This window comes from Thamnophis elegans, chromosome 6, assembly GCF_009769535.1.
Source record: "Thamnophis elegans isolate rThaEle1 chromosome 6, rThaEle1.pri, whole genome shotgun sequence".
NCBI classification, from domain to species: Eukaryota; Metazoa; Chordata; class Lepidosauria; order Squamata; family Colubridae; genus Thamnophis; species Thamnophis elegans.
Window position 1 is genome coordinate 13898311 of NC_045546.1, and position 26736 is coordinate 13925046.

The window sequence follows — 26736 nt, forward strand, 5'->3', positions numbered from 1 at the left end:
GTATCCTTCCCACCGAGTGGGGTGAGAATGGAGATGTTACAATGCCCTTCCCCTGCCATGCCAACCAAGCCAAGCCACGCCCACCAAGCCATGCCCACAGAACTGGTAGTAAAAAATGTTGAATCCTACCACTGCCTTCCATCCTTTCAATGTCCGTAAAATGAGGACCCAGATTGTTGGGGGCAATATGTTGACTCTGTAAACCATTTGGATGCACTGTAAAACAGTATATAAGTAATAGCAATAGCAATAGCAGTTAGACTTATATACCGCTTCATAGGGCTTTCAGCCCTCTCTAAGCGGTTTACAGAGTCAGCATATCGCCCTCACAGTCTGGGTCCTCATTTCACCCACCTCGGAAGGATGGGAGGCTGAGTCAACCTTTGAGCCGGTGAGATTAGAACCGCTGAACTGCAGATAAACGTCAGCTGAAGTGGCCTGCAGTACTGCACCCTAACCACTGCGCCACAATAGCAAGTGCAAGTGCTATTGCTATTTACTGCTGTATTATTTCCAGTGCCACCTTGATCTTCCTTAATTTTTAAGGAAGATCCAGTTTTTAAAAAGGTATTGTTTGCTTTTCTTAATTCTTCGATGTCTCTTTCATCTGTTCTTTATTAGTATTGTTGTTACTACTACTATTACTGTTGTTCTCTAAGGAGAGATGCTATCGCCAATGTTGGAAAGGATAGATTTGCATGTCCAGCAGAAGACAAGATTTAAAAAAAAATCACAAGTAAACAAATAGAGAAGAATTTTAAAACATGATTTTGGAAAAACAAAGTTACGAACTCGTGATTATAATAATGCCAGCTGTAAACATTGAAAAAGGGCTGGATAAAACATGAATTATAAAACTTCCTAACTCTGCTATTTCTAACGTCTTTGCAGCTTGAACTTCAGGAAAGGAAAACAGAATCAGGGGGTTAACAATAGAATTATAAATCATTTCACAGTGCCTTAATTTGATGTTGTTTATGATACTAATCTATGCAATTTCCCCACTGCTGATACTATTTCATATACTTTTGTTTTAGTATATTCTCCCTTTGTCTTACAGCTGGACTTCCTTTCCCTGCATGCCGTAAAAACCACAGATGTGATAAAGGGCATAAATTAGATCATAGGGAAAACTTCCTTTCATTTCATATCTGTCTTTACTTAATATTTAATGTTAAACACTATTGTCTTTTATCATGCCCACATGACCAATTGAGAGAGAAGGAAGTTGATGTTTTGGAGATAAATTAGCTTTATTGCTTTGTTTTCCTATAGTGCTCTAAATGAATTTTCTGGTCTTTTTTTATTGTTGGTATCCTACGGCTTCCAAAAAATCTATTATACTTCTGGCTATATTAGATATGCAAGTAGTCTCAAGAAATGAAAGCCTTTAACAGATTTCATTGATACATTGGTCAATTACAACTGAACCAGCAGTGGGTTTCACATTTTGTTACCACCAGTTCACCCCACGCATGGCTTTACACCTGCACCTTCTGTGTATGTACCCGGCCTCAAAAACGTGCCTAAATAGGATGGCATAGAACTAGGGCAAGTGGGCAGGCCCATCCATGATTTCTGCTACCATTTCAGGCAAAGCGGTCCGAACCGGCTGAATACCACCTCTGAATTGAACTTGATTAAATCAGGAGCTAATTCTAATCAATATTTAGGGTAAATTTAATGGGTGGAGAAGAAAGTTCTGGCTATTTTTTCTTTCTGTTCAGTGTTCTTGTTCTCAAAAAAAAATGAGAAAGAACCCAAAATAACCAAAGAAGTATTTTCTAAGAAAAAAAACGGTAAAGTTATTGTACAAGTGTACATGGAGCTCATGTTTATCCCTAACCTAACATTATACCTTTAAACTGAGTGTTGTCTATTCTATTGATATGGTCTCTATCTCATTCATGTCAGTACTTAGGTCAAACCCTAGATTTTCCCTTTCCTGCGGAATTAACATGGTTGCTAACATGTTCAAGAGTTCTGCTTTATTCCTAATTGACATACTAGTATGTACAAGAGCCCCGGTGACACAGTGGTTAGAATGCAGTATTGTAAGCAAACTCTGCCCACAGCCTGGAGTTTGAGCCTGATGGGACTCAAGGTTAACTCAGTCGTCCATCCTTCTGGTAGCAATAGCAATAGCACTTAGATTTATATACCACTTCACAGTGCTTTACAGCTCTCTCTAAGCGGTTTACAGAGTCAGAATATTGCCCCTAACAATCTGGGTCCTCATTTTACCCACTTGGAAGGATGGAATGCTGAGTCAACCTTGAGCTGCTGAGAATTGAACTGCCGAATTGCAGCCAGCAGTCAGCAGAAGTAGCCTGCAATACTACATTCTCACCACTACACCACTGCAGCTCACTGGTAGAATGAGGACCCAGATTGTGGGAGGCAATATGCAAATAATGCCTCTACATTGTAAAGTGCCCAGAGAGTGCAGTAAAGCAGTATGGGGTACTACATAAGCCTAAATGCTATTGTTATGTACTTTTGCTGTAAACTACCCTAGTCACTTTAAGTTAAAACATGATTAGAGGCAAGAAACTGAGAACCAAAATTAACCTTTATATATTGCTACTGCTGTTGTTTCTGTTGTTAAAAGACCTCTCTGTGTTATAGTTACACTATTTGAACATAACCATATGTTGTGCCTACTTATTTTCCATCCCGTTTGAATTATAAGTCACTTTAACAACAAAAAAACAACATCCAAATTAATAAATAATACATTAAAAAAATAAAATTATAGAAAGTCTATCTGCTGTATTGTCAGAAAGCCATTTTGGGTAGCATTGCATTCCTTACTGAAATAATATAATCAGGGCAAGTGTATTCCCTCTGTATAATCCTTTGTTTGCATAGTCAATGGAGAAGCCAGATAGGGATTATAAAGTATGACCCATATAGAGAATTCAATTACAATGAGTTCAATATTGGAAGATCTGAACAACCATATTAGGAGCAGATTGTTGTGGAGAAAAATCTATCCATGTGGTTGCTAAGAGTCAACACTGAGATGATGCCACGTAATTATTCATTTATTCTAACCACTCGGCCGTGGTGGCCGAGTGGTTAGAATGCAGTACTGCAGGCTATTTCTGCTGGCTGCCGGATGCCTGCAATTTGGCAGTTCGAATCTCACCAGGCTCAAGATTGGCTCAGCATTCCATCCTTCTGAGATGGGTAAAATGAGGACCCAGATTGTTGGGGTCAATATGCTGACTCTATAAACTATTTGGAGAGGGCTGTAAAGCAGTATATAAGTCTAAGTGCTATTGCTATTTAGAGATCACCACACATGTATCACGCCCACGCTTAATTTTTTTCCAAGTCTGAAAAAAATATAAAATGTCTTTCAAATACCTGAATATGGGAATGCCTCCCTCTATTGCTTCATCTTCCTTTTGAATATAGACAAATATTTTAGATTTTATTTGATCTGTATTTTTTTTTCACAAAAGTGCAAAAAGCATGACTGAGAGCTTGCATGGCTGTCCTTGTGGAATTTTCCATTTGTCCATGTTAAATGCCTGATTATTCCTGACAGACAAGTTGTTTACATGGAGATAATAATGGGGGAATGATTTTTGAATAATTTTGTCCAGTCCAATTTGTTCAGACATGATGCAGGCAACTGACCACAATAATTGTACAAATTACCAGCAGCTGAAATAACATTTGCATTTCTTTTGCTATGGATGGCATTACAGAAGGGATGTTGATGGCACGAGTGCAGAGATCCAATGTCATTTGCCTAATGATGGCTTTTTAATTTGGATTGTTTCACATGTACAACACAGCTTTGAAAAACAGAGCAAGAACTGCAAGTGATCAAGTCCCAGTGGAATGACAAGGTTGTGGATGATAAACTCATTAAGACTGCTGTACAATTGGAATTCCTTTTCTATTGTTAAAATGCTGCTACAACTTGACATTTTTGAAGTTGCGCAGTCATTATGGACCGGGGTTATTAATACTGCAAAGGAAGACAAATGAGACCTAAAGTTGACTGTCACGGATATTCTTACATTCAAGTACAGAAGCTTTCCACAACTGATACCTCTCACATGACTTGATATGATACGTATTGAGGGTACCAGGTTGGAGAAGATTGATGCACAGAATTCCTTGTACTGATAGAAGAGAATAATTGTAGTTCAAGGTTGAACCAATCAAGAAACTACCAATGCAGACAAACAGTCTAACACGGGGGTGTCAAACTCAAGGCCTGGGAGCCAGATCCAGGCTGTGGGGTGCTTAGACCTGGCCCTTGGGATTGCCCTGGAAACAGTGAAGGACCACATGCGGCTTTCCTAGGCTCCTTTTTCCATGTCAGAGGATTACAGGAGGGCATTGCAGCTGGAAATGGAGCTCGGGAGGCCATTTTCACTGGAAGAGTGCTTGGGCTGCCAAAGGCACCCCTAACATGAGTGATATTGAGCTGGCCATGCCCACCCTGGTCACTCCCACCCCAGGCATATCCCGGATGCAGCCCTCAATGAAATCAGGTTGGACACCCCTGGTCTAACATTAAGCAACAGTCTAATCAAGGAACAAGCAAGAATACTTCCATCAACACTAACAAGGCAAGTCATTAATATATAAAAAGAGATCAAACCCTATTCCTTTCTAGTACTAATGATGTTACCCAGTTTGGTAATGAAACGTCTGCACCAAACTCAGATGATACAAAATTCCTTGTGTGGTGTCATCATCTGTCCTATCTAGTACATACTTTAATGTTCTGACCCCCCTCGTCCCACACCAACACACACTCTGAGCCAAAGATAAGTTATGGCATTTAATTAACAGACAGACAGGTCCTTGGCAGCAAACTGGCACAGACAAGCTTGGGCAGCAATCCAGCACAGATAAGGCTTGGCAGCAATCCAGCCTGCCAAGCTCACAATAATGTTCTCCGACATTAATTCCTGCATTGACTTCTGCAAGAGGGGCGTGTGTACAAGTAGTCCTTTTATAGTCTAGAGAGGAGTCTAATGACCACCAGCTGAGTGCAATTACCTGCTGTACTTGCGCAACTGTTCCTGATGCCTATTAGCTCTTCGGTGTCAGGCATCCAGGAACAACTCACTGCTGACCTCAGGATCACACTCCCTTGTCTCCTCCCCACTGGTCCAAGGCTCAGGCACCTCCTGGTGGCCAACCAGCCGCTCTGAGCCCTGCTCGGAGTTGGAACCCTGTCCAGGTTCCTCCACATCCTCCAGAGCCAACTCATAGGGCCCCTTGCTTTCAGAGTCTGGTGGCAGCTCCAACGGCTCCTGCTAGGCCACAACACTTTAACAAATGGCAAATGGCTTTCTCACTACTTCTTCATACTCCTAGACACAATAGTACCACCATACTACCTCCCACAAGGTCTTTCCTTACAATCTGACAGTGATATTTTAGAAGATGAAAGCAAGTTTCCTCAAGAAATTGTGTTCTCCTTTTTAAACTTAATATTCAAGCTTCCTCCTATTACAAGGATAAAGAAAGGTTTTGATACCTAACACAATTTATTACAGAAAAGATAAAGAAAAGGAGTAAACACAAATGGAAGGGCTACTATTAATAGTTTCCCATTGTGTAATATTAGCAATGAATGAAAAGTCATGTCTCCAGTGACAAAAGAGCTTTCTGATGCAGTGACAATATAAGATTTCCCATACCGGAATCAGCAATAACTTTTAAAAAATCATTTTATGGAGAATTAATAGTAAGCCTATGTTAAACCTATCCTTTCTGTCTATTATTTCCCCTCTTTTCCTTTCTTTGTGCCTGCTGTAAGTGGAATACCTTAGGGGATTTTAAAGATCAGAATAAAAGTTTGCAGAACAAGTCCAAGCCACTACCACAGTTAATTTGTTTTTGCTGAGTCCATTTTTCAATATTGATTTTTCTATCTGGGCAATACATTGCCAGGAGCAAGAATTATTTGCAGCTGAAAGCATTTGTTTTATTTGTTTATTTTAGTGTAGATAGATTCCGTTTCTGTATATTTATAGCTCATATAAAGAAAGGAGAGAAGAGTGTATAAAGGCACTGGGGATAGTGGAGAGAGAGGGACGGAAAGAAAATAGGGAATACTGCAGCATCTTTTCTTAATTGTCTCCTATCCCAGTCAGCTGTGTTCTACAGGAATTAAGGACAAGCTTTTCACATGCTAGAAATGTCAGTGATCAAGCAAGTTGTGGGTGGGGGAGTAAATGATTTTTTTTTCATTACTCAGGTAAAACTAAAGGAGGGGAAGGAAAACACTGACTTCTGTGACTGACAGGTCTTCTTAAGATAGGCTAGGCTACCTACTATACCAGGTGTGTCAAACTCAATTTCATTGGGGGCCGCATCAGGACTGTGGTTGACCTCGAGGGGCTGGGTGGGCGTGGCTGACTGAGTGAGCATGGCCAGTTTGATGCCAATCACTGGGCGTGGCTTTGGATTGGGGTGGCCAGATGAGTGGGCATGGCCAGATGGGTGGGCATGGCCAGCTTAACACCACTCCCAGAACTGCTGGCATGCTTCCTCTTCTCATTGGGTAGACTCAACCAAAGCAACCTGGGTGGTCTGGGCTGAAGCAACGTGGGCCAGCCTTTTACATTTTCCAGGATGGCCCCACAGGCTGGATCTGTCCACATTGTGGGCTTGATCCAGCTCGCGGACCTTGAGTTTGACACCCCTGTACTAGAGTGAACTACTAGAACTCCATTTATTGTTATTTGTATATAATAATCCTGAAAACCTGCCAGAGTTTCAAGGCATAGTTATTTTGAATGTCTTTCTCATCCTTCCTCTTCTTCCAGGACTGAGTTTGGCTGTTCTCTTTTATTATCTCTTAATGTTCCTACATTCCTTTGTCAACATTATCTCTCATTCTTCTCAGGTCTCTGCTCAAATCAGAATGTTGTCAAGATCGAACTGCTTTGCTCTTTTCGAATCTTAGCACGATTCAACTTGCCATTGAACTGAGGGTGTAGGGGAGGGTTTTGCTCACAAATCATGAGAGCCTGGAAACCAGAAGTGGGTTTCTACTGATTTGGATTGGTTTGGCCGAGTAGATAGTAACTTGGCCTGCCACACTCCCGAACTGGTTCTATCGGCAGCACCATAGGCTCCACCATCTTGTTTTTTACTACTGTGCATGTGTGCATAGCACGTGCATGCCCAAAGCATGTTCCTGAATGAACCGGCAATAGCAGAAGCTGGAACCCACCCCTGCTGGAAACCATCAAGGTCACCACTGTGCCTGAGAAAGAGGTGGACTATTCCCATAACAAAAGGATGTCTTATAATTGGACAATGTGAACACCTGGGGTGGAGAGAAAGGGAAGCTATTATTTAACTAAGCAAGCCTTTGCATGGGAAACCCATTTCACTACTCAATGTGTGTAGCCAAAGAAGGATGAAGAAAGGATTCTCAAAGGGTTAGCACTGATCTGTTGCTTAAGACATCCCCTAAAGCAATCTAGAAAAATCTAGCTTGCTTATCTAGACAATCTCTGCAAAACCAAGATAATAAAATGTATCTGGCTCTCAGGCCTCTTTAAATATTGTGCAAAATATTGAATGATCAAAATAATAGGGACATTGAACAGATGCAGGAGTGACAGCTGTTTGGAACAGAAGTAAACATAGAGCAGTTCAAATGTTGCTCCCTCTGGCACAGAAAAATTTATAGGCATTTTTACGTAGAATATCAATCAAAGTAAAGCAGACTGTAGTCAGAACTCTGCATGTTTCCCCCCGTGGTCTCTTGATAATGCTGGACTCCTTTAGTGCTAAAAGCTTATTAAATGGAATGAACCCTTAGGCCAATCCTATGGAAATTTAAATGGCAAACTATCGCATTGAATTTTCTTATTTATTACACAGGCTCTCTTGATTTTTTTCAGAAACATGGTAGAACTACCTGTTTCCATTTCTATGTAGTGGGGAATTTCAGACTTAGCCTGAAAGTTGGAAGCATTTTTTAAAAAAATTTGCTTATGAGTTTTTAAAACTTTGGGAAAGGCCAATAGGATTAATCTCCAAGGGGCAAATAGTCCATAAAGCAGAAGCTACAGCAGAAAAGTCTTCTAGTTTCCATCAGTGGTAAAATTCATTTTTTTTACTACCAGTTCTGTGGGCGTGGCTTGGTGGGCATGGCAGGGGAAGGTTACTGCAAAATCCCAACTCTGGGGCCAGCCAGAGGTGGCCTTTGCTGGTTCTCTGAACTACTCAAAATTTCTGCTACTGGTTCTCCAGAACCTGCTAGATTTCATTCCTGGTTTCCACCAATCAACACTCTGGCTGACGGGATCTTCAGCATGCCCAATCTGTGAGATCAAGTTGGATGGGTAAAATCTTGGAAGAAGACAGTCAGATCAGTTCAGGTAAGGTGACCTGGTCCTAACCAGCACCTTGAATTGTACCCAGAAACACACCATCAGTCAGTGCAGCTTAGGGTCATGGTGTTAACATATGCTGATGTAGCCAACACCAATTGTTACAGCCAAGGGTTATATTAAATTAGACCAAAAGTCTTTTATATCCAGCCACATTATACGTAGGTTAGCGCTGTGCAACCTTATAAGATAATATATTACGTTTGATACAATGCACTTAACCTGCTAAAAGGACCATCAAGGTTACCATCCCTAAGGTTAAAATATTTCATGAATGCACGTTAAATCTATATTTGAGTTGATGAAGGTTGTCGTGGGAACAGAGAAAATATGAGTGTTATTATTTATTATATCTCTATAAGCATTTTGCCAATAATATTTTTTTTTTATTTTGAAATAAGAAAAGACATGAAAACTCAACCAATTTTTCTTTTGGTTTTCCTTCCATGGCTAAAACAATGGTATTGTATTGTATTGTATTGTATTGTATTGTATTGTATATACACATACACATACACATACACATACACATACATACATACATACATACACACATATATATATATGCACACACACATATATATACACACACATACATATGCATATATATATATGCTTGAATATTCTGAAATATGTTCATATAAAAGAAAAAAATGAATGTAAGCTCAATATTTAATTCCAACAAAATTCAATATAAAACAAAAGACTGAAAGTCATATCTAAGAGAGAGATGCAACATTTTATTCATCGGCTTGCCATAATATAAAATTATCGTGGGTTGAAAATAAACAGATAGCACTAAACAACCTCTCTCTCTCTCTCTCTTTTTAATCAGGACGTATATTTTACAGACCATTGCTATAAAACAGTGGTTCCCAAACTTGGCAACTTTTAAGCTCTGCTGGCTGGAGAATTCTGGGAGTTGAAGTCCACAAGTCTTAAAGTTGCCAAGTTTGGGAACCACTGCTATAAAACATTCTCCTGCATTTTGTTTTTAAATCCAAGAAAAATAAGAGTTCAGCTATTATTTTTTTTAAAAAAGCAGATGGAAACGTTTGCCTTTCACTTCACAAGTCACAAGAGAGAAATGAAACATCCTTGGCAGTTCTTCAGCCAGTTTTGTGCACATCTGATTAATGAAATGAAAGTGTTAGGAGCCATTTGTCTCTGAAATGAGAAATAGAAGCTGATGAGGGTGGAAACACTACACCTGAACAATCACTTTTCCTGTATCTTCCCTGATCATAATTCTTTGGAGCAGCAAAGTGTAAACTTTGTCATACTTCTGAATAAGAAGATTCTATGTTCCTGCTTTAGAGGACACTGCAATTTAAGTTTACCAACAATGAATAACTTTGTAGGAATTAAGCCCTCTTTTTTTCCCAATGGGACTATTTTGCATAACTAGTGGAGCCCTTAGTGCTCTCTGAGTTTGGTTGTTTGCTTGCAGACATTTCATTATCTGACTAGGTAATATCATCAGTGCAAGTAAGTGTGAGATTTGCTCCCTGTTTATATGCAGTAGCTTTTCCTGCCAATGTTAGTAGAGGTGAGGAGTTGGTTGCTGCCCGTTTTACTACCGGTTCACAACTCGCGCGCACATGTGTGCTGTTCAATGTAAATTATTCTTCATGCATGCGTAGAACAATTTACAGTAAACTGTGCATGCAGTTTATTGTTTTCTGGTTAATTGTCAGGTGTTAATCCCTGCTTACCTAAGTGTTGGCTGCTGGATGGAATGTGTTCTGGTCTTTTTGTTTCCTTTTTTTTTAATTGTCTCTTTTGAATGGTGTGTAAATTTGGTTTATCTCTATGTGTTGCTTAACTGGCTCAGAGACCCTGCCATAATTTCTAGATTTTTCATCTACATAATTGGATGAGCACAGATCTTTCTGGAAAGCATTTAAAAGTGATTCTTGAAATCAAGTGTCTTCTCAGTTAAAACACATGTTTCAATGTAAAAAAAAACATAAGAGAGCCTCATTCATCTATATCATTAAACAAAGAACAACGCATACCAGGGGAGAAAAAAACTTTAGAGAAGATCAATTTCTCTTATTTTATGTGTGTATGCATAAAATAGTAAGGTAGGTGTTATATCAGGAAGCATTGTTGAGTATGCAACATAAAGTTCACAGAATGTCATAGCTAGTTTAGCAATGTTTACCCACTAAGTGTTGTTGTTTGTTGTTAGTTGCAAAGTCATGACCGACCCATCGTGACTCCATAGACAATGTTCCTCCAGGCCTTCCTGTCCTCTACCATCCTCTGGTGTTCATTTAAGCTCACGCCTACTGCTTCGGTGACTCTATCCAGCCACCTCATTCTCTGTCGTCCTCTTCTTCTTTTGCCCTCAATTTTTCCTAGCATTAGGCTCTTCTCAAGTGAGTCCAGTGAGTAAAACATCTTCCAAGATTGTGTGCTGAAATCCATCAACATCCATGAGATGCAGTAGGAACAGTGATGGGATTCAGCCAGCTTGCACCTATTCAGGAGAACTGGTTCTTAACTTTCTAAGAGGTTCAGAGAACCAGTTGTTGGAAGAAATCTTCTTTTGTTTCTTTTCTGCTTTACAGGGCTAATCTTGTAAGGAAGGCAGGAAGGAAACATTCTGGTGTTGTTTCTAGCTTAATCTTTATTGCCCTGCTTACAAGAAACTGCCTCTACGCTTAACCCTTATTACATTGTAACAGCTAAGGCAAAGTGCCTATCAACTTGAGTAATGTTGAGTTAGCCACACCCATATGGTCACATGACCACTAAGTCCTGCCTACCCACCTGGTGATTAGGACAGAGAACCAATTGTTAAATTATTTGAATCCCACCACTGAGTAGGAACACTATTTTGCATAGCTTGACTCCACACAGCATGAAGATTGAAGTCCCCCCTTAAGAAGTGAGGTGACTCAAACAGAAGCTTAAAGAGGACATAAAGACTCTGTGGGCAACAGTCTTTTCACTGGCAGTGGCTCCTTTTAATGTGACCACCTCTAGCTTGCCAAACTGTGAACTTGCAGTCATAACTCCATTGGCCAACATGATGCTACCAGCTAATACTGCCATAATCAGATGCACTTACCTAAACCAGAGACTCCACATGCCTACTTGATGGTTTGTTTGTTTCTTTGCTTCCCTCTTGGAGGAGGTTTCAAAGTATTTCTAGCAGGACTATCAGACTCTGTAACAGCTTTGTTCCCTATGCCATCTGCCTGGTAAACTCACAAAACTCGTTTTTCTTGCCTTGAACAAGTTGTCAGGGTTCCAAGTAATAGACCCATAGCAAGCAAAACTCCGAGGCAGATAAATTCCTCAAAGAATAGCTTTAGAGTCCCTATGGAGTGGGCAGCATACAAATGTCAATAAACCTAAACCTAAACCTATTGAATATATCATATTGGCATAAATCTGGTGAAAATCGACTCTGATGGTTCCCATGGTTTTCACCTAATCAGAAATGAAAGTTCATTAGTCTATCAAAACAATCAATCACATGGTCCAATCACACCGCTTTCTGGTTGCCTGGTGACCTCTTCCTCTGACCAGGTGTGAGAATGTCCTTGATTCCCAAGAGAAAGTGTTTTGTTTTGGCTACAAAATCCCAGCTCTCTGAAATCCCCCCTCCCTATCCCTCAGCTCCAGTGTGGCAACACTGAAGCATCCAAGATAGCTTTGGTCAGGTCAGCTTCAGCTGACTTTATCTCCAGTGTTGCTATATCTTTCTACTCCACTGACAGCATACGTCACTTCACCACAATCCAATTTACCAAGAAGCAGAAAATAGCCATCACAGGATGCCATTCAAAGTTATTTATTCTGCAAAGGAAGTTCTCAACTTCACTGTTTTTTTTCTCAAGAATGTCTTTGGCCTCCAAATAGGCCCCATTATCTTTCTTTGAAAATAAAATTATTAGTCAGCTACAGTTAGCTCTTTTGTCCAGTCCCACTCACTCACATAACAGTGATCTAGTGGGTTTATTAATATTCCCTAGAGGTTCTTCACCAAAAACCTAGAACTGTCATAATTAAGTCCAGCATGCAGACCAATGCTAGTCCACAGAGCAATGGTCAATGAGTCCACAAGGCAGTTGGAAGTTTCCCCAACCAGGCAAACGCAGAATTAATTCCACAATACAAGAGGGTTCGCAGGCAAAAAAAAAGTCCGGAGTTCACAACACACAATCAAAAGTCAAGGCATGGTGTCAAATCCAAAGTCAAGGCAGGAATCCCAATAACCAGGAAACACACAGCTAGGAAATGTATACATTGTTCTCAGCATCGTCGCCATCTGTCTGTTGTGCTAAATAACCAGCTTCTGGTGCATCCCATAAACGAGACAAGGCTGCCTCCTTGAGAGTAGTCAGACTGACCTTCACTGCCCCTGCCCTTCTCTGCCCTATGTGTTCTCCGATGAGGTGCAGAAGGCAGTTCCAGGGATGAAATGCTACCAGTTCGGACTGGTTCGCCTGAACTGGTAGTAAAAATGCTACCGGTTTGCCCGAACCAGTAGTAAAAAAAATGCTGAATTTCCAACAATCAGCTTTGACACACAATTTTTATTAGCTAGAAAGCAGGATTTCCTGATGATTTAGCTAACCTAAATCTTGTGGCACAGCAGATCCCCCCCTCTAGTGGTGGGATTCAAATAATTTAACAACCGGTCCTCTGCCCTAATGACCAGCTGGGTAGGCATGGCTTGGTGGTCTTGTGACTGGGTGGGTGTGGCCAACTCAATGTCACTCAGGTCAATAGGCGCTTTGCCTTAGCTGTTACAATGTAATAAGGGTTAACCGAAGAGGCAGTTTCTGTAAGTAGGGCAATAAAGATTAGGCTAGAAACAACACCAGAATGTTTCCTTCCTGCCTTCCTTACAGGATTAGCCCTGTAAAGTGGAAAAAAAGAAAAGGAGATTCCTCCAACAACCGGTTCTCCCAACTGCTTAGAAAGTTACCAACCGGTTCTCCCGAATAGGTGCGAACTGGCTGAATCCCACCACTGCCCCCCTCGCTGTTCACCTACCTTTGCAGGCGTGCTCAATAGGAGGCTCTGGCTATCCACCTGGACATCATCATGTCCATTTTTGATGCTATGCAAATGCGTGGAAGGTCCTGCGCATGCCCGGAGGTGGGCACGTGTGAGCAAAGCGAGCATGCATTCTCACATTGCTACCAAACCGGTAGCAACGGTAAGATTATTTCATACTTGAGCAGTTCCTTCTTGCTAATTAGCTGCAGCTGTGTGCTTTCACCCACTTGAAGCCTCAGGGCTGTCCTGCTGCACCTGTGCTTCAGTCCAATGACTCTCAGCCAACTGCTCGTCCGTTTCTCTCACATCAATCACTCCCCCTCACTTGAACTCACAGCCTCTGCCTTGGGGCCATTGACCAACTCTCCTCCTGATGTGCCTGGAACTGGTTCATCCTCTTTCGAATGGACATCGGAAGAAGCATCTGGGAGAGTCATTACACCCTTCTTTTGAAGTGTACCTACATGTCCAGGCACAGATTTTCTGAAATTTGAAAGCTTGCACCTGAATCTGTAATTAAAATTGGCCAAAGGTGTCTCCTCAAATAGGTTTTATCTCTGCAATAAAATTGTGCACTTAACGCCCTCCATGACTGAAGGCCAAACCTTTAAAACAAATTCATCAGAGAAATCTAATCTTACCATTTTATTTATAAAAGAAAGTGCACGAGAGAGGGTGTGCCCTACATTGCACATTATTAACAACAGTGTCGCTCAGGTTTTTTTTAATAATAATTGTATATAATTATGAGCAAATATCTTGTTAAATTGTACACTGCCTTGTAATTGCCTTCGGAATTCAGCAGCTTCTTTAGTGATTGAAATAACTGTATGATTAAATGCAAGGTTAAATGATATTGAACTCTGATAATTCTACTGTACTTCATGGAGTTTACCACTGATGAGAGATATATAGGATTTCACTGTCATTCATTTGCTAAAAGCAAGATAGGAATAATCATACCAAACCATAGACTGCACAACAATACTGTGAAACAAAATCTTATCACTACATGCACTACCAAATGTATTCAATAAATAAGCTGCCCAGAGACATTTGCTATGAGATGGGTGGCAAATTTAATAAATATTGATTTATGATTCCATTGAATCTCGTGTTCAGTGCAGAAATCCAAAATTAAGTATCTCAGATTTAAGTATCTAGCTACCACTTGAGCACACCCAGTGAATAATAGCTCACTAATTAATCACCTTTTGGGGTTAATTTGCTGTACTGTTGAATTGTTCCTCCCTCTGGAAGTATTTTTACTCCCAACATGAAAAATCATTTATTTGCAAATCTGTTCTGGTGACTAATGTGAAAAAGCATCCAAAGAAAGAAGCATCTTAGTGTTGACCAAACCAATTGCTTCTATTTCTTTTTTATTAATTTTTTTTATTTTTTATTTTCAAAACAAACACAACACACATAAAATCTTACTTTTTTACATACTGTAGAAAGTGTATCAGTTGGTTACAAAAGACTTTCGTGCATCTCTTCCACAGTCATCAAACATAATTCATATTAACTCAAGTATTTTAACTCAGATATTTATACATGTTACCATCATCATACCTCCATTTTCATTCGACTATAATTGTTCAAACGTCCTTCATCATAAAATATAGCAAGATTTAATATATAACCACATACTGGCATTTCATTTACTATTTCTAAAATCCTCCAATAACAGTGAATCCTTATGTCCTGTTCCAGCTAAACATCCATAATATTTAATAACGTTTTCTATCCTTCTTTCCAAACCACTATTTACAATTTACATCTCATTTCCTTATATTGTACACATAGATACACACATAGATACACACACACACACACACACACACACACACACACACGCATTATTATCATTATCAAGAATCAAGACTTAACTGAATCTAACTTAATTCATTATTATTATTATTATCATCACAACAGAATTGTATCACAGCGGCCAGTTGTTTCGCCGGATTTGGCATTGGTTATTAGTTGGGCCCCACCCAGGAACCTAGGACGTCGTAATGTATTTTCGTAATATGCGTGCAGATCCAAGCAGTGCGGCTTTTTGCATTTGACTGATGGTGATTTTGTCAATTTTTAACTGTTTTAAATGTAATTCCAGTGCTTTTGGCATAGCACCCAGTGTGCCAATTACCACTGGAATTACCACTGCTGGTTTGTGCCATAGTCGTTGTATTTCGATTTTTAAGTCCTGGTATTTTGTGATTTTTTCATGTTCCTTCTCGGCGACCCTGCTATCACCTGGTATTGCGATGTCTATGATTGTGACCTTATTTTTCTCAACCAGTGTGATGTGTGGTGTATTATGCACCAGTATTTTGTCCGTTTGTATACAGAAATCCCACAAGATCTTGACCATCTGATTTTCGGTGACTTTTTCAGGTTGATGTTCCCACCAGTTTGTTGCTGTTTTAATATTATAATTTTTGCACAAATTCCAATTGATCATTTGTGCTACTGAATTGTGCTGCAACTTATAATCAGTCTGCGTGATTTTTTTACAGCAGCTGAGTATGTGATCAACAGTTTCATCAGCTTCTTTGCAAAGTCTGCATTTGGCATCATCAGAGGATTTTTCGATTTTGGCCTTAATGGCATTTGTGTGGATAGCTTGTTCTTGCGCAGTCAGGATTAGTGACTCTGTTTCTTTCTTTAATGTACCTGTTGTTAACCATAACCAAGTTTGTTCACTGTCCACTTTATCTTTTATTTTTTCCAAAAATTGGCCATGCAGTGCTTTGTTCTGCCAACTCTCCATTCTTGATTTTATCACATCTTTTCTGTATTCTTGTTTCGTCTGTTGGGCCTTCAGTAGTTTTTTGTTCTTTATTTTGATTAACAGATGTTCTTGACTTTCTTTTAAATAATCAGCCAGTGCATGTTTTTCTTCTTCAACTGTTTGCTTCACTTGTAATAATCCTCTGCCACCTGATTTTCGGGGCAGGTATAATCTATCAGTATCACCACGTGGATGTAAACTGTAGTCCATTGTCATTAGTTTCCTGGTTTTTCGGTCCAAAATGTCCAAATCAGCTTGTGTCCAGTTAACTATACCAGCTGTGTATCTTATAACTGGTATTGCCCAGGTATTTATGGCCTTGATTGTATTTCCACCATTCAATTTAGATTTCAAAATTTTCCTAACTCTGTTGGTATACTCTCGCCTGGCAATAGTTTTTACTTCTCCATGCTTGATATTATCCAACTGCATTATATTATTATTATTATTATTATTATTATTATTATTATTATTATTATACAATTGTATCACAGCGGCCAGTTGTTTCGCCGGATTTGGCATTGGTTACTAGTCGGGCCCCACCTAGGGGCCTAGGACGTCGTAACGTATTTTCGTAATATGCGTGCAGATCCAAGCAGTGCGGCTTTTTGCATTTGACTGATGGTGATTTTGTCAATTTTTAACTGTTTTAAATGTAATTCCAGTGCTTTTGGAATAGCACCCAGTGTGCCAATTACCACTGGAATTACCACTGCTGGTTTGTGCCATAGTCGTTGAATTTCGATTTTTAAGTCCTGGTATCTTGCGATTTTTTCATGTTCCTTCTCGGCGACCCTGCTATCACCTGGTATTGCGATGTCTATGATTGTGACCTTATTTTTCTCAACCAGTGTGATGTCTGGTGTATTATGCGCCAGTATTTTGTCGGTTTGTATACGGAAATCCCACAAGATCTTGACCATCTGATTTTCGGTGACTTTTTCAGGCTGATGTTCCCACCAGTTTGTTGCTGTTTTAATATTATAATTTTTGCACAAATTCCAATGGATCATTTGTGCTACTGAATTGTGCCGCAATTTATAATCAGTCTGCGCGATTTTTTTACAGCAGCTGAGTATGTGATCAACAGTTTCGTCAGCTTCTTTGCAGAGTCTGCATTTGGCATCATCAGAGGATTTTTCGATTTTGGCCTTAATGGCATTTGTGCGGATAGCTTGTTCTTGCGCAGCCAGGATTAGTGACTCTGTTTCTTTCTTTAATGTACCTGTTTTTAACCATAACCAAGTTTGTTCCCTGTCCACTTTATCTTTTATTTTTTCCAGAAATTGACCATGCAGTGCTTTGTTCTGCCAACTCTCCATTCTTGATTTTATCACATCTTTTCTGTATTCTTGTTTTGTCTGTTGGGCCTTCAGTAGATTTTTGTTCTTTACTTCGATTAATAGATGTTCTTGACTTTCTTTTAAATAATCAGCCAGTGCATGTTTTTCTTCTTCAACTGTTTGCTTCACTTGTAATAATCCTCTGCCACCTGATTTTCGTGGCAGATATAGTCTATCAGTATCACCACGTGGATGTAAACTGTAGTGCATTGTCATTAGTTTTCTGGTTTTTCGGTCCAAAAGGTCCAAATCAGTTTGTGTCCAGTTAACTATGCCAGCTGTGTATCTTATAACTGGTATTGCCCAGGTATTTATGGCCTTGATTGTATTTCCACCATTCAATTTAGATTTCAAAATTTTCCTAACTCTGTTGGTATACTCTCGTCTGACAATAGTTTTTACTTCTCCATGCTTGATGTTATCCAACTGCAGAATGCCTAAGTATTTGTAGGCTTCATTTTCTTTGCATTTAATTAGTTGGCCATTGGGCATTTCAATTCCCTCAGATGCAGTGATTTTGCCCCTTTTTATGGATACAGTGGCACATTTTTCCATGCCAAACTGCATTGAAATATCGGTGCTGAATACTCGGACTGTATTTGTCAATGATTGGATTTCTATTTCTGACTTTCCATAGAGTTTCAAATCATCCATATATAGTAAATGCGAGATTTTTTCAGCTTTTTTGGCTGTTTGGTAGCCTAATTTCATTTTTTTTAAGATTACTGATAGTGGGATTTATTTATTTATTTATTATTATTATTATTATTATTATTATTATTATTATTATTATTATTATTATTATTATTATACAATTGTATCACAGCGGCCAGTTGTTTCGCCGGATTTGGCATTGGTTACTAGTCGGGCCCCACCCAGGAGCCTAGGACGTCGTAACGTATTTTCGTAATATGCGTGCAGATCCAAGCAGTGCAGCTTTTTGCATTTGACTGATGGTGATTTTGTCAATTTTTAACTGTTTTAAATGTAATTCCAGTGCTTTTGGAATAGCACCCAGTGTGCCAATTACCACTGGAATTACCACTGCTGGTTTGTGCCATAGTCGTTGAATTTCGATTTTTAAGTCCTGGTATCTTGCGATTTTTTCATGTTCCTTCTCGGCGACCCTGCTATCACCTGGTATTGCGATGTCTATGATTGTGACCTTATTTTTCTCAACCAGTGTGATGTCTGGTGTATTATGCGCCAGTATTTTGTCGGTTTGTATACGGAAATCCCACAAGATCTTGACCATCTGATTTTCGGTGACTTTTTCAGGCTGATGTTCCCACCAGTTTGTTGCTGTTTTAATATTATAATTTTTGCACAAATTCCAATGGATCATTTGTGCTACTGAATTGTGCCGCAATTTATAATCAGTCTGCGCGATTTTTTTACAGCAGCTGAGTACGTGATCAACAGTTTCGTCAGCTTCTTTGCAAAGTCTGCATTTGGCATCATCAGAGGATTTTTCGATTTTGGCCTTAATGGCATTTGTGCGGATAGCTTGTTCTTGCGCAGCCAGGATTAGTGACTCTGTTTCTTTCTTTAATGTACCTGTTTTTAACCATAACCAAGTTTGTTCCCTGTCCACTTTATCTTTTATTTTTTCCAGAAATTGACCATGCAGTGCTTTGTTCTGCCAACTCTCCATTCTTGATTTTATCACATCTTTTCTGTATTCTTGTTTTGTCTGTTGGGCCTTCAGTAGATTTTTGTTCTTTACTTCGATTAATAGATGTTCTTGACTTTCTTTTAAATAATCAGCCAGTGCATGTTTTTCTTCTTCAACTGTTTGCTTCACTTGTAATAATCCTCTGCCACCTGATTTTCGTGGCAGGTATAGTCTATCAGTATCACCACGTGGATGTAAACTGTAGTGCATTGTCATTAGTTTCCTGGTTTTTCAGTCCAAAAGGTCCAAATCAGCTTGTGTCCAGTTAACTATGCCAGCTGTGTATCTTATAACTGGTATTGCCCAGGTATTTATGGCCTTGATTGTATTTCCACCATTCAATTTAGATTTCAAAATTTTCCTAACTCTGTTGGTGTACTCTCGTCTGACAATAGTTTTTACTTCTCCATGCTTGATGTTATCCAACTGCAGAATGCCTAAGTATTTGTAGGCTTCATTTTCTTTGCATTTAATTAGTTGGCCATTGGGCATTTCAATTCCCTCAGATGCAGTGATTTTGCCCCTTTTTATGGATACAGTGGCGCATTTTTCCATGCCAAACTGCATTGAAATATCGGTGCTGAATACTCGGACTGTATTTGTCAATGATTGGATTTCTATTTCTGACTTTCCATAGAGTTTCAAATCATCCATATATAGTAAATGCGAAATTTTTTCAGCTTTTTTGGCTGTTTGGTAGCCTAATTTCATTTTTTTTAAGATTACTGATAGTGGGATCATTGCGATGATGAAGAGAAGAGGTGAAAGTGAATCACCCTGGAAAATTCCTCGCTTGATATTAACCATTCCGTAGCTCTCATTCCCTACTGCCAACTCAGTTCTCCATTGTTTCATTGCCTTTTCAGTAAAGGATGTAATATTTTTGCTAATGCCAGTTGTTTCTAAGCATTTTATGATCCAACTATGTGGCAGTGAGTCAAATGCCTTTTTGTAATCAATCCAGACCATATTCAAGTTCGTTTTTCTGTTCTTACAATTTTCTAATATCATTTTATCAATTAGAAGCTGATCTTTTGTGCCCCTGCTCCTTCTTTTGTTGCCTTTTTGCTCTACTGGCAAGATGTTGTTTGTTTCCAAATAATCCATCATGTTATCTGCAATAATGCCTGTGAGTAATTTGAAGGTTGTTGGCAAGCATGTTATTGGTCTATAGTTTTCAGGTGTTGTTCCTTTAGTTGGATCTTTCTGAATCAAGTATGTTTTTCCAGTTGTCAACCATTCATCAATTTGGCCCTTTTGTAAAATTTCATTCAGTTGCCTGGCCAATATTGCATGTAAACTGGTCAGATATTTGAGCCAGAAACCATGTAATTGGTCCTTTCCAGGTGATGTCCAATTCTTTACCTTTTTAACTCGATTTTTGACCATCTCAGTTGTTATTTCTAATACTTGCATTTGTTTGTTGCCAATGCTTTTCTCAAAGTCATGTATCCACTTTGCTTCCTTGTTGTAGTCCTTTGCATTTTCCCACAATTCTTTCCAGAATTCAACTGTGGCCTGTTTTTCTGGTTTTTCACTTTTGGTGTCACCATTTACATTAAGACTTTGATAAAAACGCCGTTGATCTGATCGAAATTGCTGATTTTGTTTATATTGGATGATTCGTGCCTCATATCTTTCAATTTTTCTAGCTGTTGCTGTTATCTGCTGTTTTACAATCTCTACAGCTTCATTGATGTTTCTTGTATCCAATCTATATCTCCTGATTAGCCGATCTATGATTTTGTTGTTTTTAAGCCGTTGCTCATGCATGTTCTTTAAGTTACTAGCATCTGCCCTTAATTTTTTTATTTTTTGTTCTAAACGGATTTTCCACTTTGGCTTTGATGCTTTTTCTGTTGTATGACTAGGTACTTTAATTTTAATGCCTAGTTCATTAGTGACTATTACAGCTGCGCTGTACATTAACTGGTTTGTTTCCAAGATGGATCCTGGTTCAATTGTTGAAAACACTGCATTAACCATTTTCATGATAGGGGCCAAAATTTTCTTCGGCACAGTTTTTAGTGATGGTAAACGTTGCCTTTCCTCATTAAGCAGAAAATGCTCCATGATCTTATCCTTCAATTCTTTTTGTTTTTGAGTTAGTTCATCAGTTGGTTCAGTGATAACTGGTTCTAGTGGTGGTGATGTTATTTCCTCCCCGAGAGCTTCTTCTGGGAGTTCTACTATAATGTCTTTAGTTGTGTCTTGAATATCAGTTATTTCCGCTTGTGATATTGTTTTTTGGGTTTTGCAATTTGCCTGAATTTCCTCATGTTCAACTTCACTAAACACTTTATTCCGTATAATAAATCGCCTTTGATCTGCTAGTCGTTGTTCACTAACATTTGAATCTGGATATTGTTGTTTCCATAATTCATACATTCGCTTTAAATAGCCTCTTTTTTCTGGCTCTGAGTTGTAGTAACAGGCCATTATGGCACGGTTTTCATCTGCACTATATTTTTGTCGTTTTGTTGGCTGGTCCACTTGTAGCCCACTTGTCAACGGATGTCCAGGGACCCCAACATCCGCCGCGGCCCTTGTTAATCCGCGCGACGACCGATGCGGTATGGAATTCTTATTTGTTTTTTTCACCATATTGTATGGGTTGGCGGGGTTTTTTTTACGGGACCAGATGCCAACCTGATCCCAACCTTCCTCCTTTCTCATCCGGGCTTGGGACCGGCAATGGCGGAGTTATTTATTATTATTATTATTATTATTATTATTATTATTATTATTATTATATAGCAATAGCAGTAGACTTATATACCGCTTCATAGGGCTTTCAGCCCTCTCTAAGCGGTTTACAGAGAGTCAGCATATTGCCCCCAACAATCTGGGTCCTCATTTTACCCACCTCGGAAGGATGGAAGGCTGAGTCAACCCTGAGCCGGTGAGATTTGAACCGCTGAACTGCTGATCTAGCAGTAGCCTGCAGTGCTGCATTTAACCACTGCGTTTCTAATCTTCCTTTCATGTGTGCCATTCAATATTCATATCCACTTATTACTTATCATAACACTACACATTGTATACACCAATCGCTTCTATTTCTAAGAATGCGTTATGTCTACAAATTAATTAGTCAACAAAATGGGTAGATTTTAAATGAATCTTGACCAAATTAAACAGCCATTTTGTAAAAGTAAGCGCAGAACATATTCTATTTTGGGGGAAATTACATGAAAGAAATCCCAAGTGCAACGTTGATAGCAGTGACACTTTTAATGCTATAATCTTCACATACACCATTTGGAGACTCACAGTCACACAAAAAAACAACCATCCAGAAACCTAGACCCACTGCACATTCATCACTTTGTCTAAAGGTTTAGAACTTTCATAGGTCTCTGTAGCATGCATACTGCTTAGAAATTATGGGAGATGTAGTTAAAAACAAAAGTCCCTTAACTTATCTAACCTAGTTTAAAACATAAAACGCCAGTCGCTTGCCCCAATGAGGAATTATTTCATTTTCCTATTGCTTTCACTTAAATCTCAGCATAAAATTAATCTGCGATGCCTTGAAATACAATATGGAGACAGGGTTGACCTATTTATTTGTTTACTTAGATGTTTATGAAAACATTTTTATGCTGGTGTTGTTCCATGATTAGCACTCAACATGGTTTAATGGTTAAAATATTAAGTCAAGGCTGAAGAAAGTAGAATGACGAAATGCATCAAGCAGTGTAATCAGGAGGGTGAAGGAGATCAGCTCAACACTAAATTGCAGTTAAATTAAATCCTCATTAATACCCTTTCAGCCACACATCCAGCTTTGGTTTGGACTAAGACTCCATCAATATGCTGTTGGTACTTTTCTGCAACTGCCAAGGAGGGAGGGAAGAAAGTAAAAGAAATAAAAGTCAAGTTTGCTTTCTCCTTTGCTTAAATGTAGCCAGGTTTTATTTTGATAGTTGGAGAAGGAAATGATGATGTCTACGTTCCATCCAAAGTCAGCTCTACAATTGGTTAAATTGCCTTCTTTGCTATGCCCTCTAATCAGTGGTGGGCAACTGCCAGTTCGGACCAGTTTGGGCAAACTGGTAGTTGCAACCGGCGGGTGAGGCCATCCACCTGCCCCGGCACTATGCTGTCCTATTTAGCCTTGTTTTTGATGCCCCACACATGTGCGCACGGTGTACGAGTGAGTGAAGCACATGCACAGAAGGCACGCAAGCGAGCGAAGCGCATGTACAGAAGGCACACAAGCAAAGCACATGCACAAAAGGCTTGTGAGCGCAGCGCATGTGCAGAAGGTGCGTGACCAAGCAAAGCGCATGCGCAGAAGGCACACGAGCGAAGTGCATGCGCAGAAGGCACGGGAGCGAGCGAAGCGCATGTACAGAAGGCACGCGAGCAAAGCACACACACAAAAGGCATGCGAGTGAGCGAAGCGCATGCACAGAAGGTGCGGAAGGCACACACACTCACATTTTCTGTGCTGGGCGAACCGGTTTTTAATTTATGTGCCGCCCACCTCTGCCTCCAATATTTCACTCAGCTCAGATCCTTCCAAAGAGTTTGCGGGATATATAAATTAAGATTCCAAACCAGAATTTTCCCATATTAAGTATAGGAGATTCATCTTATGCACTCATATAGGAATAAACATCAAGTTATTTAAGAGAATTTAGTTTTAAGTAAATTGGCATGAGGTTGGCAGTACACAGTTTCCAAGAAACTTCCCCGGGATTATCTTTGGGGTTGTTTTCTTAGTAAATGCTGATTTAAAAACAACAGCATTGCTCAAAATCAGATGACTCCTAATCGTCAAATGATATGGACAAGGATATGGAACACTTCTGCATCACATATCCTCTGAAAGATTGCAACAAACTCTGAAAATGTATCTCCAGGGAGCTTCTAAAATATTGCCAGTGGGTGAGTTTTGCGGTAGTGTTGAATTTATAAAGCCCATGCAAAATTAAACTCAGTGGGATTTGTTTCTGAGTAAGTACGCATTGGTTCCCTCGGAAAATGGCTTTTTTTAAAAAAAGCTGAGTACTTAAAACAAAACTTACTTTAAATACAACCTGAAAATCCAGCCCTGAAAACTTCACGCCTTATCTAAACCCCAAATTCCAATCTCTAATTAGTTGTTACATCACTTATTTATCCTTTCCAGCCTATCTCATTATGGAAGCACTGCTTAACACTTAACCACTCTTAAATAAATAATCCCTTTAAATCCAATCAAACCTTTTTGCCTGAATCAGGATTACTGGATTTCTTTCTTAACAAACATATTGAATTTTTTTTTGAGTTATTTTCTTGGCTGTTTCCCTGGATTAAGTTTCATTGTGTTGCAAATGTTTGAAAACCAAGCCTACGTAAACGACATATGAGTTAAATATCCATTTGGACTTTCTGCTGTGCAGTGTTGGAAATTGAATGTAACAGGATCTGCATGAAATTCCCAGGTGACACAGTTATCAAACTGTATCCTTCTCCCTGGTAATTAGCCTAGACAGGGATGTCAACTTGCAATTCTCCAGCTATTACTAAACCATGACACCTATCATTCTTTACTCTGGGTCATACTTGCTTGAATTTCTGGAAGTCTCAGATCAGAAACATATGGAGAGATGCTCTTGCATTAGATTTGGAGCTGTTCTACAAAGAAATAAAAAATCAAATAGTCCTTGACTTACAACAATTTCTTTAGTGACAATTTGAAATTACAAAGGCAATGAAAAAAGTAACTTTTTTTTCCATTTTTCACACTTCCGACTATTGCAGCATCCCCATGGTCACTTGATCCAAATTTAAATGCTTGGAAATCAGCGTGTATTTATGATGGTTATCGTGTCTTAGGTTGTTCTGACCAGTGGTGAGTTCCTACTGGTTCGGCCCGGTTTGGCCGAACTGGTAGTGGTTTGGCATCATGGATCGCTGGAACTGGCAGCGACCCAGGTGTGCCATGCCCCCGAACTGGTTCCCCAGTTTCTTTTCCTATTGCTGGCATGTTTCTGCATGTGAGCAAAATGCCCTCTCTCATCAAATCAGTAGTAAACCAGTTAGGAACCCACCACTGGTTCTGACCCATCCTTAGCAGAAACAAGAAAGAGACTCATTGTTGGGAAAACCCCCTCTTTATTTTCCTCTTCTGCATTAATTGCATTCACCCACGAGAAAGTCCGGGCATTAGTGCTTCAAGGAGTTAACTGCAGTACAGACCTTATAATTGCAAGGCCGTGACCTCCCAGACGAAGGGCTTCAAATTAAAAGTTCTGGCAAGCAATGTTGATGGCAGAAACACAATGAGCCAAAATCTTGAGAAATATGAACTGTTGTCTCCTACAACAACCACTCCCTTTTCCTTCTATTTACTCCCCAGCCAGGGAGGAGCCATTCAGCATCCATGTGTGCTTTGCTTCCTGAGTCAACTTCTTGTCCCCCATTGTTCTCTTCTCCTAACTGCTCTGAACATACATGCATCTGGAACACATTCTGTTCTACTTCCTCACTTAGCCTCCAAAGGCAGTTGCCTATCCAGTGGCTGGGAAATGTTGGATGGCCCTAGCTCTATCTCTGCAGCCGATGCAGAGCATCCATCAGAACTTTCCCCAGACTTCAAAAGTGGCCCAAGTTCCTCCCCAATCTCCTGATCGGCCGAGTCTTCCGCCATCTCTGCTGGCAGGTGGTGGGCCGTAACAGAGGTCATGTGATCCCTTTTGAGACATCCTGACAAGCAAAGTCAATGGGGAAGCCAGATTCAGTTAATAACTGTTATACTAATTTAACAACGGTAGTGAGTCGCAGTTAATAACTGTGGCAAGAAAGGTGATAAAATGGGGTAAAACTCACTTAACTGTGTTGCTTAGCAATGGAAATTTTGGGCTCAACTTTTGATGTAAGTTGAGAACTATCTATGGGCGTCCAGATATGGTGCTACTTCAGAATAAAGGAATGGATCTTATTTAAAGTATTCTTCCACTTTTTAAAATTGCCCTCTGAGCAAAAAAATTGTTGCAGATTAGGATTGTCCTCAACTACACATACATTAGTTTCTTTTAAAGGAGAATTGCTGACAGGAGGAAGCATTCTATGATATAATTCCATGCCAAGAGTTTGTAGCAATGTAGTTCCATTAAAACTATACCATTTTTTAATGTTATATACCCTCGATGGTGAACCTATGGCACTTGTGCCACAGGTGGCACGCAGAGCCATATCTGAAGGCACGCAAAGCATTGACCTATGTCAGCCCCAGCGTACATGCATACACTGGCCAGCTGATTTATGGCCTTCCTAAAGGGTGGGGGGAGGTTGTTTTTGCCCTCCCCAGGCTTCAGTAAAGCCTCCGGAGCCTATGGATGGCAAAAAACAAGCCCAACAGGACTCCCAGAAGTTCAGAAATGAACTTTTGTGCATGCATGCGCCCGGGAGGAGGACATTGCATTATGGATGTGGGCACACACACACGCGCGCTATCGCATGTGCATACGCCCTTTTGGCACCCGAACAGAAAAACATTCGGCATCACTGTTA